We start from the raw sequence: 13,351 nt of genomic DNA, 5'->3' as shown, positions 1-13,351 counted from the left end.
CACAATACCATGAGTTTTTGTCATGTGGAAAATACATCCCCTTCCTATTTTGAAAACTATATTTAGATCTTTGTCAAACTCCATATTCTCATATTTCCTTTCTCATCACCCAAATAAATGTTGGAAAATAGCCTTTTCTTTTAGTTATAATTGTTCTGTTATAACGGAATAACTGCAAAATATATTTCCAGACGTGGAATCCATGACATTAAATTAAGTCCATCTTAACAGAACTTTCTGGCAGAATTCAACCACCACCTTAAAGTAACTGTTCTGAAGACTGGGTGCCGACTGTTACTTTGTATAGTGTATAATTTTGCTGGGAATATGTCATTATTGAAATTATCTAATTGTCTTCCCACATGATGCTGTCTTGGTGTTTTTATTAGCTATAGTTTGAAAAGGTAATATGGAATCATTGAAAGGTTTCATTAAGGTGTTTGAATGATTCTTATTTTATGAGATGGGATCAGATTCATACATACATTAAATATATAAGATCATTTGGAAGGTGGTTTATAAAGTGGTCATTATTGTGTCCTAAATTAACAAATGCCACTTCATGTTGGGATATTTCATTCAATCCAAAAACTGCTGAAGCTTGAAATATGAAGAGGCACTGTGTTTTTACTTTATTTATATGTCTTATTTTTCTTGTGTTACATTTTGACAGTGAACTAGAAGCTCTGAGTGAGGTTATAGTACAATTGAGTAGGCCAGAAGACTAGCATTGCTTTTGGGCATTGGGCACAAAGGAGTCGTTTGGTTACAATTGTTAAGGAAAGGTGGCCCTGAGTTGATGCTCTAAAATGATTAGGTAACAGTACTATCAGCCAAGACAACAAACAAATGGATCATCAAACAAATCAACCCAGAGTTCTCACTCAAGGCACAAATGACCAAATTATCTTACTTTGGACACATTGTACAAAGACCTACCTCTCTAGAGAAGGCTGTAATACTAGGAAGGTGGAAGGAAAGAGAAGAAGAGGATGAGCAGCAAGGTGAATGGACTCAGTTACAATGGCAGTAAGTGCACCATTGGAAGACTTGGAAGACCAGATTGCCATGGAGAAAATCTATCTTTGTGGTTGCTAAGAGTCAGCAACAACTTGATGGAACATAATCAATCATAATACACCATTTAAAAAAAGGATACTTGTAACAGATAAAAGCTCAGTTCACAAGTCAAAAGGCTTAAATGAACTGAAGCACACTGCTTATGCAAAATAATATATTTCAAGTGTTAATTAAGTACTGAAGCTAAGCCCTTTATCTGAAATAGGTTTTTTTTTTTACAGGATCTTACTGCTCTACAATGGGCAATCAGTTCTTCACATTCTACAGAAGTTGAGATTTATCTGGAAAAATAAGTTCTTATGCTTTCTCTGAAACATATAGGAGTTTCTCAAAATTCCACGATGGATCCATGTAATACAGGCACTTCATACAGACTATGCCTTCTCTTAAGCAAAGGTGAAAATGCAGAATTTCAAAAGTCTTTCCTTATGCAGGTAAGTGCTTAGGCCAATCCATACAAATGAGTGACAGAGCAGTAAACAGAATTCTCCCCAGTACTTATTACCTTCAAAGGTTTTCAAGATTCAGTTGGGATTCATTTCTGCTTATATCCATAATGAAGCATGTCCCTGATTATCTCTCACACAATATTTGGATTACTTTCTTGGTTTGGTTTTAGGGGAAGACTGTTCACACAGTGGCAAACTTTGCTTCAGTCCTAGTTAGTACAGAGGGGGTAGAGTAAAATATGTGTATGCAGTTTTTTATCCTATTGCATTTTATCAGTGATATTTAAAAAATAATATTTATAATTTTAGTGGAAAATGTGTGTTTGAAAATACTTAAACTGAAAAGTCTACACTATGTATGCATGCTGTTTGTTTGTTTATTTATTTGTTTATTTATTTCTATTTCAAATTTCTGTCACCGCCCATCTCCCCCAAGGGGGGGACTCTGGGCAGTTTACAACACAATAACAAATTAAAACCATAAAACATAAATTACAATACAAATATTATAAATAGGTAAATATACCACCCTTGTGGCGAAAAGCTCTCATTCAATAGGGAGAGCACTATGGGCCAACCACCCCCCAGGAAGAGCTATTGCCATTCCCTTCCCATCCCAGGCAAGGCGGCAGAACCAGGTTTTTAAATTCTTCCGGAAGTCTGGGACAAAAGGTGCCCACCTCACCTCCGGGGGCAGGCTATTCCAAAGGGTGGGTGCCACTGCAGAGAAGGCCTGCCTCCTGGACCCCTCCATATGGATTTCTCTTACAGACAGGGTCTGCAGCATCCCCCCTCTACTTGACTGGGTGGGACAGGTCAATGTTATGTGAATGAGATGGTCCCTCAGGTACCCTGGCCCCATGCCATGTAGGGCTTCAAAGGTGATAGCCAACACCTTGAATTGGACCTGGAAGCAAATCGGCACCCAGTGCAGCTCGTGTAGGAGTGGTGTCACATGTGCCGATCTAGGGGCACGAATAACTACCCGCGCAGCCACATTCTGGACCAGTTGAAGCTTCCGGATACTCTTCAAGGGTAGCCCCATGTAGAACACATTGCAATAGTCTATGTGGGAGATGACCAGGGCATGAGTGACTGTTTGGAGGGCCTCTCGCTCCAGGAAAGGGCGTAACTGGCACACAACATGAAGTTGTGCAAAGGCCCTTCTGGCTACGACTGCCACCTGCTCTTCGAGCAGGAGTCGCGAGTCCAGGTTCTGCACCGGGTCTGAATGTTCAAAAGCATCAATCTTCCTTCGCTCAGCCTTCCTTATGGTCCAGCTCTTGCAGCCATATGTTATTACAGGGAACACCATTGCTTTAACTATGCGGGCCTTTGTTGTCAGTGTGATGTCTCTGCTCTTAACTATTTTATCGAGATTTGTCATTGCTCTTCTCCCAAGAATTAAGTGTCTTCTGATTTCCTGACTGCAGTCAGCATCTGCAGTAATCTTTGCACCTAGGAATACAAAGTTTTTCACTGCTTCTACATTTTCTCCCTCTATTTGCCAGTTATCAATCAAGCTGGTTGCCATAATCTTGGTTTTTTTGAGGTTTAGCTGCAAACCAGCTTTTGCACTTTCTTCTTTCACCTTCATCATAAGGCTCCTCAGTTCCTCTTCACTTTCAGCCATCAAAGTGGTATCACCTGCATATCTGAGATTGTTAATGTTTCTTCCAGCGATTTTAACTCCAGCCTTGGATTCCTCAAGCCCAGCTTGTCACATGATGTGTTCTGCATACAAGTTGAATAGGTAGGGTGAGAGTATACAGCCCTGCCATACTCCTTTCCCAATCTTAAACCAGTCCGTTGTTCCGTGGTCTGTTCTTACTGTTGCTACTTGGTCGTTATACAGATTCTTCAGGAGGCAGACAAGATGACTTGGTATCCCCATACCACTAAGAACTTGCCACAATTTGTTATGGTCCACACAGTCAAAGGCTTTAGAATAGTCAATAAAACAGAAATAGATGTTTTTCTGAAACTCCCTGGCTTTTTCCATTATCCAGCGGATATTGGCAATTTGGTCTCTAGTTCCTCTGCCTTTTCTAAACCCAGCTTGTACATCTGGCAATTCTTGCTCCATGAACTGCTGAAGTCTACCTTGCAGGATCTTGAGCATTACCTTACTGGCATGTGAAATGAGTGCCACTGTTCGATAGTTTGAACATTCTTTTGTGTTCCCCTTTTTTGGTATGGGGATATAAGTTGATTTTTTCCAATCTGATGGCCATTCTTGTGTTTTCCAAATTTGCTGGCATATAGCATGCATTACCTTGACAGCATCATCTTGCAAGATTTTGAACAGTTCGGCTTGGATGCCGTCGTCTCCTGCTGCCTTGTTATTAGCAATGCTTCTTAAGGCCCACTCAACCTCACTCTTCAGGATGTCTGGCTCTAGCTCACTGACCACACCGTCAAAGCTATCCCCAATATTGTTATCCTTCCTATACAGGTCTTCTGTATATTCTTGCCACCTTTTCTTGATCTCTTCTTCTTCTGTTAGGTCCTTGCCATCTTTGTTTTTGATCATACCCATTTTGGCCTGGAATTTACCTCGGATGTTTCTAATTTTCTGGAAGAGGTCTCTTGTCCTTCCTATTCTATTGTCTTCTTCCACTTCCGCGCATTGCTTGTTTAAAAATAATTCCTTATCTCTTCTGGCTAACCTCTGGAATTCTGCATTTAATTGGGCATATCTCCCCCTATCACTGTTGCCTTTTGCTTTCCTTCTTTCTTGGGCTACTTCTAGTGTCTCAGCAGACAGCCATTTTGCCTTCTTGGTTTTCTCTTTCTTTGGGATATATTTTGTTGCCGCCTCCTGAACAATGCTGCTGACTTCTGTTCATAGTTCTTCCAGGACCCTATCTACTAAGTCCAGTCCCTTAAATCTATTCTTCACCTCCACTGCATATTCCTTAGGAATATTAGTGAGCTCATATCTAGCTGATCTGTGGGTCTTCCCTAATCTCTTTAGTCTGATCCTAAATTGTGCAAGAAGAAGTTCGTGATCTGAACTACAGTCAGCTCCAGGCCTTGTTTTTACCGACTGTACAGATGTCTGCCATCTTTGGCTGCAAAGGATGTAATCAATCTCATTTCGGTGTTGTCCATCTGGTGAAGTCCATGTATAAAGCCGTCTCTTAGGTTGTTGGAAGAGAGTGTTTGTTATGCAGAGTGAATTGTCTTGGCAAAATTCTATCAGCCTATGTCCTGCTTCATTTTGTTCTCCCAGGCCATACTTACCTGTAATTCCAGGTGTCATTTGACTGCCCACCTTAGCATTCCAGTCTCCTGTGATGAAAATAACATCTCTTTTAGGTGTGTTGTCCAGTAGGTGCTGCAGATCCTCATAGAACTGCTCTACTTCAGCTTCTTCAGCATTTGTGGTTGGGGCGTATATTTGGATCACTGTGATGTTAGATGGCTTGCCCTGAATTCGAATTGAGATCATTCTGTCGTTTTTGGGGTTGTATCCAAGCACTGCTTTAGCCACTTGACTATTAATTATGAAGGCTACTCCATTTCTTCTGTGGTCCTCTTGTCCACAGTAGTAGATCTGGTGGTCATTTGATGTGAAGTGGCCCATTCCAGTCCATTTCAGTTCACTGATGCCCAGAATGTCTATCTTTAATCTTGACATCTCACCAATAACCACATCCAATTTGCCCTGGCTCATAGATCTTACATTCCAGGTTCCAATGGTGTGTTGATCCTTAGAACATCGGATTCGCCGTTCACCACCAGCACCGTCGGCCGCTAACCGTCCTTTCAGCTTTGAGCTAGCTGCATCATCACGTCTGGGGCTAGTTGAACTCATCCTCTGTTCCTCCCCAGTAGCATTTTGACCATCTTCCGACCTGGGGGTCTCATCTTCCGATGGTATACCGACATATCTCTGGTTGTACTGATCCATTTAGTTTTCATGGGAAGAATACTGGGGTGGGTTGCCATTACCTTCCCCAGGGATCGCATTTAGTCTGATCTCTCTGTCATGACCTTCCCGTCTTGGGTGGCCCCTCACGGTTTAGCTCATGGCATCATTGAGGTGCTCAAGCTCCAGCACCACGACAAGGTAACGATCCTTTGCTGAAGATTATAAACATTACATAGAGAAATAATGACCTCATCAACTGCAGTTAAGTTTTCTTAAGTTGGGAAATAGTTTTAAAAGTATCTTATGTAAGACAAAATCATTCTCACATTTTAGTTCAAATGGCTAACCGTCATGCCCTTTTCTTAGAAGAAATAAGAGTTTGCGCAACTACAGTGGTAACATTTTTGTTTGCATTTATGTAACCGTAGTCCCATCTTCTTTCCTGTGATTAGGAAATGATAATGCCACGCTTTCTGTGAGTGTTTTGACAATGTCACTTCCTCTACTGGACACTTTGATAGGAGTCAGCCTGACATGTGGAATATCACAATTAAAAAGCAACAGTGTTCAAATGTCCCCAAGATCCAGAACCATTCAGATGTGTGATGTGTCTCCCACGCTTTGGAGCCCTTGATCTTCCCCACTCAAAATTAATTGTAGCCCTTGGCGATGAAAGGTTTACCCATCTCTGCACTGGCTGATTAACGAAGGCAACTCTCTTTGCTTCTCTATCCATATCCATATCCATATCCATATCCATATCCATATCCATATCCATATCCATATCCATATCCATATCCATATCTCTCTCCAGGCTAGGAGAAGGAATTTTGCTATACTAACTCCAGGGCTGGCACAGCCTCTCAATATACCTGGTTATGTCCTTTTAGCACTTGGAAAGTTCTACCTGAGGGATGTCTATGTTAGCCAATGCTTAATACGATCTCCAGACTGGAAGTGTCATTTGCCAGCTGATCTTCCTCTCTTTTGAAGAAGCTGAAGTTAAAGCATTGATTGTGACCCCAAGGTTTTGCCACTAAGGAAAAACAGGATTACTTCCTAGATATGTTAAATAAAGAAGGATAATAAATACCTTCCAGGGTCAGTTGACTGGATCAGCCTAAAGCATATATTGGCACATGAGCAAGAAGGTTTTAGGACCGGACATTCTATATATGGACATGCCCTTATACTTCAGCACCTAGCCAAAAAATACATATCTAAAACAGGCTCAAAATTATATACTGCATTTATTGATTTTAGGTCCACATTCGATCTAGATCCCAGAGCAAGGCCATGGACTAAGCTCATGAACGTTACAATTGATAGACAGTTACTGTTGCTTATGCGTAATCTTTATAAGCATTCTAGAATCAAAGCTCAGTTAGGTATGCAAGGCCAGCACACTAATGAGATTCCAACTTACAGAGGAGTGAGGCAGGGATGTATTTTGGCTCCCCTGCTGTTTAATCTGTACTGTGGCCACTATTGTGGCCAAAATAAATCAATTAGAACATCACACACAAACACACACAAACTAGCAAACAGACATATTGCAACTTTGTTGTATGCAGATGACACAGTACTTCTATCACAAATGTTAATTGGACTAAAATGAGCTCTGAATGCTCTGGCCAATTACTGCTCTGAGGAAGCACCTGAAATCAACTATAGTAAAACTGAGATCCTGATCTTTGCAAAGAGACCTGAACAGAAGATCTGGAGGATAAATGGCCAGAGTAATGAACAAGTGAAATCTTTTAAATATTTGGGCATGGTTTTCCACAATTATCCACTGACAAACCCATCACCAATTGTAATATTTTATCTTCTTTTGTTTTTTATTTTTATTTTTAATGTATTTTTGTTGGCAATTCTGGTCAGTGATTATAATAAATATATTCATTCATACTTTCCAGCATTACACTGTGCTGAGGTAATTTTGTTGATGTTTTATTAGTTAATAAACTAATATTACCTTTGTTTTGTTAATTGCCTTTTAAATTAAACTGTAATTTGATTTACTATACAGTGGAGGGAATATAAAAGCCAGAAATTTATAACATCATTTATTTAAATTATCTAGGAACCTGGTAGCAGGTAGTAAACAATCATTATGCCTTTGTTGTGTATGGTTAATAAATTTAAACCAGATGGGACAAAAATAATCTTTTGCATGATCGTAATATTAACATAATTTTCTGTCAACTCTTCCATTTCTATATCTGTTGAATACTTGCCTTCATATTTTCTATTTTTCTAGAATCTTCCAACTACCCACCTGGCTGCCCCCCACCTCATCAACTCATTATGTAATGTTCATGACTTACTGTTTTTCCAAATGTTAACAAATGTGTCCTTAATTTTTAAGAATTCAAATGTTATTGTTAATATTTTAAGAATTCACATTTTAATAAACATTTTAATAACATTTCTATGGTTCTTAATATTTTTATTTATATGGCCTCTTGTGTTATAGGTCAAAAGGCAAAATATTACATAAAACAAAGATGATGTTCTCTTCATACATGACTTTGAAGGGAAAAAGCGAAATCCCTAAAAAAAGCCCTTTCTCCATGGATGTTTTTGTATCGCTTAACACCTTCTCCATTCTGACATGCATCCCTAGATACCAGGAACTGAAAAAATATTCCTTTCCATCAGAAAGAAAGAAATGGCAAAGCAGTCCCCCTTTTTTTCTTTTCATGGAAGAACAAAACAAAATAAACCAACAAAAGCTAGCTTCGTTATGTGTTGTTGTTTTTATCCAAAGTACGAAGAATCTTTTGTATTGAGGTTTCAGCTCTTGTGCTTTGGTGAGTCAGCCATTTGTTTAAGAATGCAGGTTATTGAAGGAGATGAGACGAGCAGCTTCTTGTTAGTTATACTGTATATTTAATCGTTAAGTGTGAAAAGGCTTGAAAGAGCCAGTTTGATTTTCTAAGTGCAGTTAGGGTTAGTTAAGTTCAGGAGAAGTCAACCAACCTTCTGACATTTTAAGAACTTAAATGCTAAACCCTCTAAGTTCTTAAAATAGTAATGAAATGACACACCATCAAAGAAAAATGATTACTAAGCAGTTGGACTTCTTAATAAAATAATGCAATGGGGAAGAGTCTGGATCTGAGGAAGAAGTCCGAGATTGATATAATCAGACTGGGGTATAAATTTGAAGCAGAGGCACGTGACTATTCCACTACCTCTCTTGACATTCCTACAAGTAGAATCATTGAGATGATCCCCACAGGGCAGTAAAGGAGCAAGTGATATTACAATGACATCACGATACACGTGACATCATAGTGGCTTTTCTAGATGCCTGTGGCTAAACGTGCTACAAAACAGTTCCGGATGGAACTGAATGGCTGAATGTGCTAGAAAACAGCAGTAGTAGAAATAATAGGGTCCCGTCTGCTAAGGGCTCGCAGGGCACAGGAGGAGAGCCTTTTCTGGCATGGTACCTGCCCTCTGGAACATCATCCCTCCAGAGATCAGATCCCTATTGGCCTACTGTAATGGCTTGAGGACTTGGTTCTGTGCTCAAGGCTGGGGCCTTGGGTGTGTGACAGAGCCCGCTTCTTGGTTGTGTTGACTGACTTCTTTGTAATTTCTCTCAGCTGCTGTGTGTTTTATGTTTTTGTATATGTTTTTATCATCTTTAATTTTGTGAGCCTTCTAGTGTCATGCATTTGAGGTTGGTGGCCAAAGTTTCCAGGTACAAAAGTGTCCAGAATGAATCATTCCATTTTCAATTTACCCACTTCATATGTCCTGAATCTTTATGGGATTTGGAATGTACCTACATTCTAAAATTTTTCTTTTCTAAATTTTATGTTTCAGGTTGCAATTCGAAAGTAGTATACAAATATCTGCACAGTAGGAATATTTCTGTATGTTAGAAGAAAGTGGAGACATATTCATTATAGCTAAACAAATCATTTTCAAAAGAGGACCATTAGGAAAGGTGTTTAATGAAAATACATGTAATAAGATACATTAACGTGAAAATCTGATCAAATTTATATACAGAATTTGAAGATGGAAAAAGAGAAACTAACAGGGAAATGGGTTGACTTGGAAAAATAAATTCTTAAGTTATCATTGATAGATATGCCTATCTCAGTCTACAAATGCATCATATTTAAGACAAAAGATTCAAAAGTTACCAAATAAATAGTAACTCATACAACATATAAATTATAAGTGCAGTCAGAGAATTGTAAAAATTACCAAAAGGGGTCCAGATCCCAACAATTCCCATCTATAAGAAGCATCTTATAGATAGTTCAATGATCAGATCTTACTTTATAATCCCATAGCTATTTTTAATCTGGCTTTAGTTTTTGACAAATCTGGACTCATTTTATAATTCCTGCCTTATAAAATAGAGTTAGAATTTTTTTCTTTGCCACTTGATTAGTTTATGGTTCAACATGTTCTGCAAACCATGAAACCCAAGTTGTCATATTCTTTCCACATCCTTCAGTTAAAAAACTGAAACTTGGGGCACCTGGATTGGGGGATGTGATGCCTTTGGGCAGGTGGGGATGGGCCAGAATATTATGGTGGTGATGGGCATGGGAAGATATGGCAGGAGACAGGGAGTGGGCCATTCTTGGGAGTGAAGGACCAATGTCTTATAGTAGTTTCATGTTCCAGCTCCTTGGTCTCAATCTGTGTACCCAGTCACAGACCTTCAGGGACCCTGGCTTTCAGCTGTTGCTGCTAAATGCCAGGTTGGCTTGTAATAAGAATTCCCTCATCTGTGATTTAATCAAATATAACACATGGTATAACACAGAATACATATATGCACATTATGGTAATGCATGCCAGGTTGGTCCTCTCATCTGTAATTTAGTTACAGATCAGAAGGCCAACCTGGTGTGTATTACCTAGACCTGGCTGTTTCTGGAATGGGGTGTGGCCCTTTTGGAAATGTGCCTAGCAGGGTTTCAGGTGTGGCATCAGCCAAGATTCCAGGGCAGGGATGGAGGTGTGGCAATTGTTATCCAGGAGTCCCTTGAGGCTTTCAGGGGTGCTACTCCACCGGTTGCCAGATGTGAGACCCTGTTTGTTAATCTGGCTGTAGCAATCAGGTGGGATTGTTGCTACTGTACCGGCCTCCTTGCTATGTAGCAACTTCCCTGTCTGAGCAATTTGACTCCATCTCTGGGTTGTCAGTGAAGTTCCCCAGACTTTTGCTCTAGGGGGACTTCAATCTGCCTTCTCTGGGAGCAGGGTCTGAGGCAGCTCAGGAGTTCATGGCTACCGTGACAGCCATGAGCCTCTCCCAGCTCATCCAGAGCCTGACACGGGACAATGGTCACACCCCTGACCTGGTTTTCTTGTCAGAGCAGTGGCTATGTGATCTGAAATTGGGGGACCTGTTGGTTGCCAGTCTGCTTCTGGGTCCAGTTCAAGGTGCTGGTGCTGACCTTTAAAGCCTTTCATGGCACAGGACTGGGTTATTTCAGGAACCACCTTTCCACAGTTACATCTGCCCATCTCATGAGATCCAGCAGAAGACGTATGCTGCAGGTCCCATCTGCCAAAGAGCTACATCTGGTGGGACTCAGGAGATGGGCCTTTTCTGCCATGGGGCCCGCCTTATGGAACATCATACCCCCACCGAAGTGAGATTGGCTTTATCCCTGTTGATGTTATGGAACTCCCTCAAAACTTGGTTATGCCATCAGGCCTGGGAACCCCAAGGGACTGGTGCATTGCTGAGGTGGCTGTATTGCTGTTAATATTTGTTGCTCTCTCTTTGCCTTTTAATCACAATTTTTAATTCTTTGGATTTGTTTATTGTTTTTTTATATCACTGTTTTATGGTTTTCATTGTATGCTGCCCAGAGTCATGTTTTGGTGAGGTGAGTGGCCATATAAATAAAATATGATGGATAGATAGATAGATAGATAGATAGATAGATAAATAAAAGAAGTTACAGAAAAAGCATGCTTAAATAACCACTTAAATATCTACAGTATTTGGAAACACAAAAAAACTTGCCATTCTAAATACATTTTCTCTTCAGATCTAATGTTTAATTTATTTGTGCATATTTAATTAAGTAGGTAAGAACAAAACAAAACAAAGAACAAAAAGCAAAACAAAGAAAAGGGAAAGAAATACATACATATATACTGTATAAAACGAACTACACTAGAGTGAAGGTTGAAGTGAAAATACAGTAATTAATTTTTAAAAATTTAAAAAGGAAAAAGAAAAAAAGAAAAAACAGAATAGAAAAAAGCATTCTAGCAGCCCCTTTCTCTTTTCCCCCTCCCTTCTTTTTTTTCCCCCAACCAGTAATTGCTACTTAAATATTTTTCTAGTATGCTTTGGATGTCTGTGATTATTACTCATTTCTATTTGGATTGTTTGAATTATTTTTGCACAGTTTCTCTTTTTCTTCAAAAACCATATTCTAAGTGTCTTAGCTTGCCTTGTTAAGTCCTTCTGAATGTTGTATATCAGGGAACTGTTCCTGCCTGAATATTTTTGAAAATTGAAATGGCTACAAATCACATCACATTTGGGAAAAACTGAATGCCATCGGAAAACTAAGTTCTACGCATTGAATTGAAAGACCAGGTCCATTAATGCTGGAATTCTTAAAGATTAAATTCTTCAGTGATCCATAGACAACTTACATGTTACAAATGTCTCAAGAACCAGAAAGTTTATCACAAGCCACTTTTGAATTTTGCGTTCTTTCTTAAATCAAATAACAGTATGGTCAAGTCTGGTTTTCTTATTTTTTTTGGCCTATTTTTCCAGACATTTTCAATCTGGTAACCTCCAGATATGTTAGATCACAAGTCACATAATCTCACATCCAGGAGACCAGGGATAGTGAGAATTATAGTCCAGTGAGATCTGGAGGGTGTCAGGTCATGAAAGGTTGCTTCGTTCAGTCCATTTCTGTGTTCAGTTGCTCAGTTTGTCCCACACAAACTGTAGAAAGTTCATAGGAATGTCCTTCCCTTTTTCTTCCCACAGTTGGCCTAACTGGATAGGTCACACTATGAACTGAATCATGGCTTCCTCTTCTTGAATTCAGAGTCAAATATAGTTTGCTTCTCACTTGATCTAAATGAGTCAAGTTGGGGGAGGTGACAATGCTGCTGCTTCTTTCTTTCTTGAACTATGGTAAGTACGAACCTATTCAACCAAAGGTCACTGTTACAGCAGTGGCAGCAAAATCTCCCAACGTTACTGGCTTCCCTTGGCCTCTGATAGCAAGCTGGAGAGCATTCCATCCTCTTCATCTTTTAAGGAATATATACTATGTCTGGGAAAAGTAAAATCTGTGGCAACTGACCAGTTGTAATGGGAATGAGGAATAACCTTGTGGAACAGGAGGATGAGCTGCAACCAAGACAACAGTCAGATAAAAGAAATCTGAACCTAAGTCAGAACTGTAATTTGAGAAAGTGTCTTAGACCATCCCTAGTTCTCATGAAGATAAAGGGAGGGAGGAGGAAGCAAATTCAGACTTGCAAGATTCTGTTACTGTAATCTTATAATAACAGTAGTATTAGCATTCAGACTAGGTTTCCTAGTCTGGTCTATATTGAAGGGCTGACACCAATTCTGACAATCACCATACACGAATACGATACATTAATTTAATCAGAAATATTCCAAATCAAATCAATTCTTTATTACGGCCATAAGGCTAGCACTCAGACAAAACTAGAACAAATGAAAAGGATCAGATCAAATCATGGCAGGAAGAGTATTGGTCCTTTGAACTTTGGTGCTGAAGAAGACTCCTGAGAATACTGTGGACAGCCAAGAAAACGAACCAATGGATCATTGAACAAATCACCCCAGAGTTCTCACTTGAGGCACAAATGACCAGGTTCAAATTATCCTACTTTGGACACATTATTCAAAAACCCAGCTCTCTGGAGAAGGCTGTGATGTTGGGAA

This window comes from Candoia aspera, chromosome 6 (genome assembly GCF_035149785.1).
Source record: "Candoia aspera isolate rCanAsp1 chromosome 6, rCanAsp1.hap2, whole genome shotgun sequence".
NCBI lineage: Eukaryota > Metazoa > Chordata > Lepidosauria > Squamata > Boidae > Candoia > Candoia aspera.
This window is presented reverse-complemented; position numbering follows the sequence as displayed.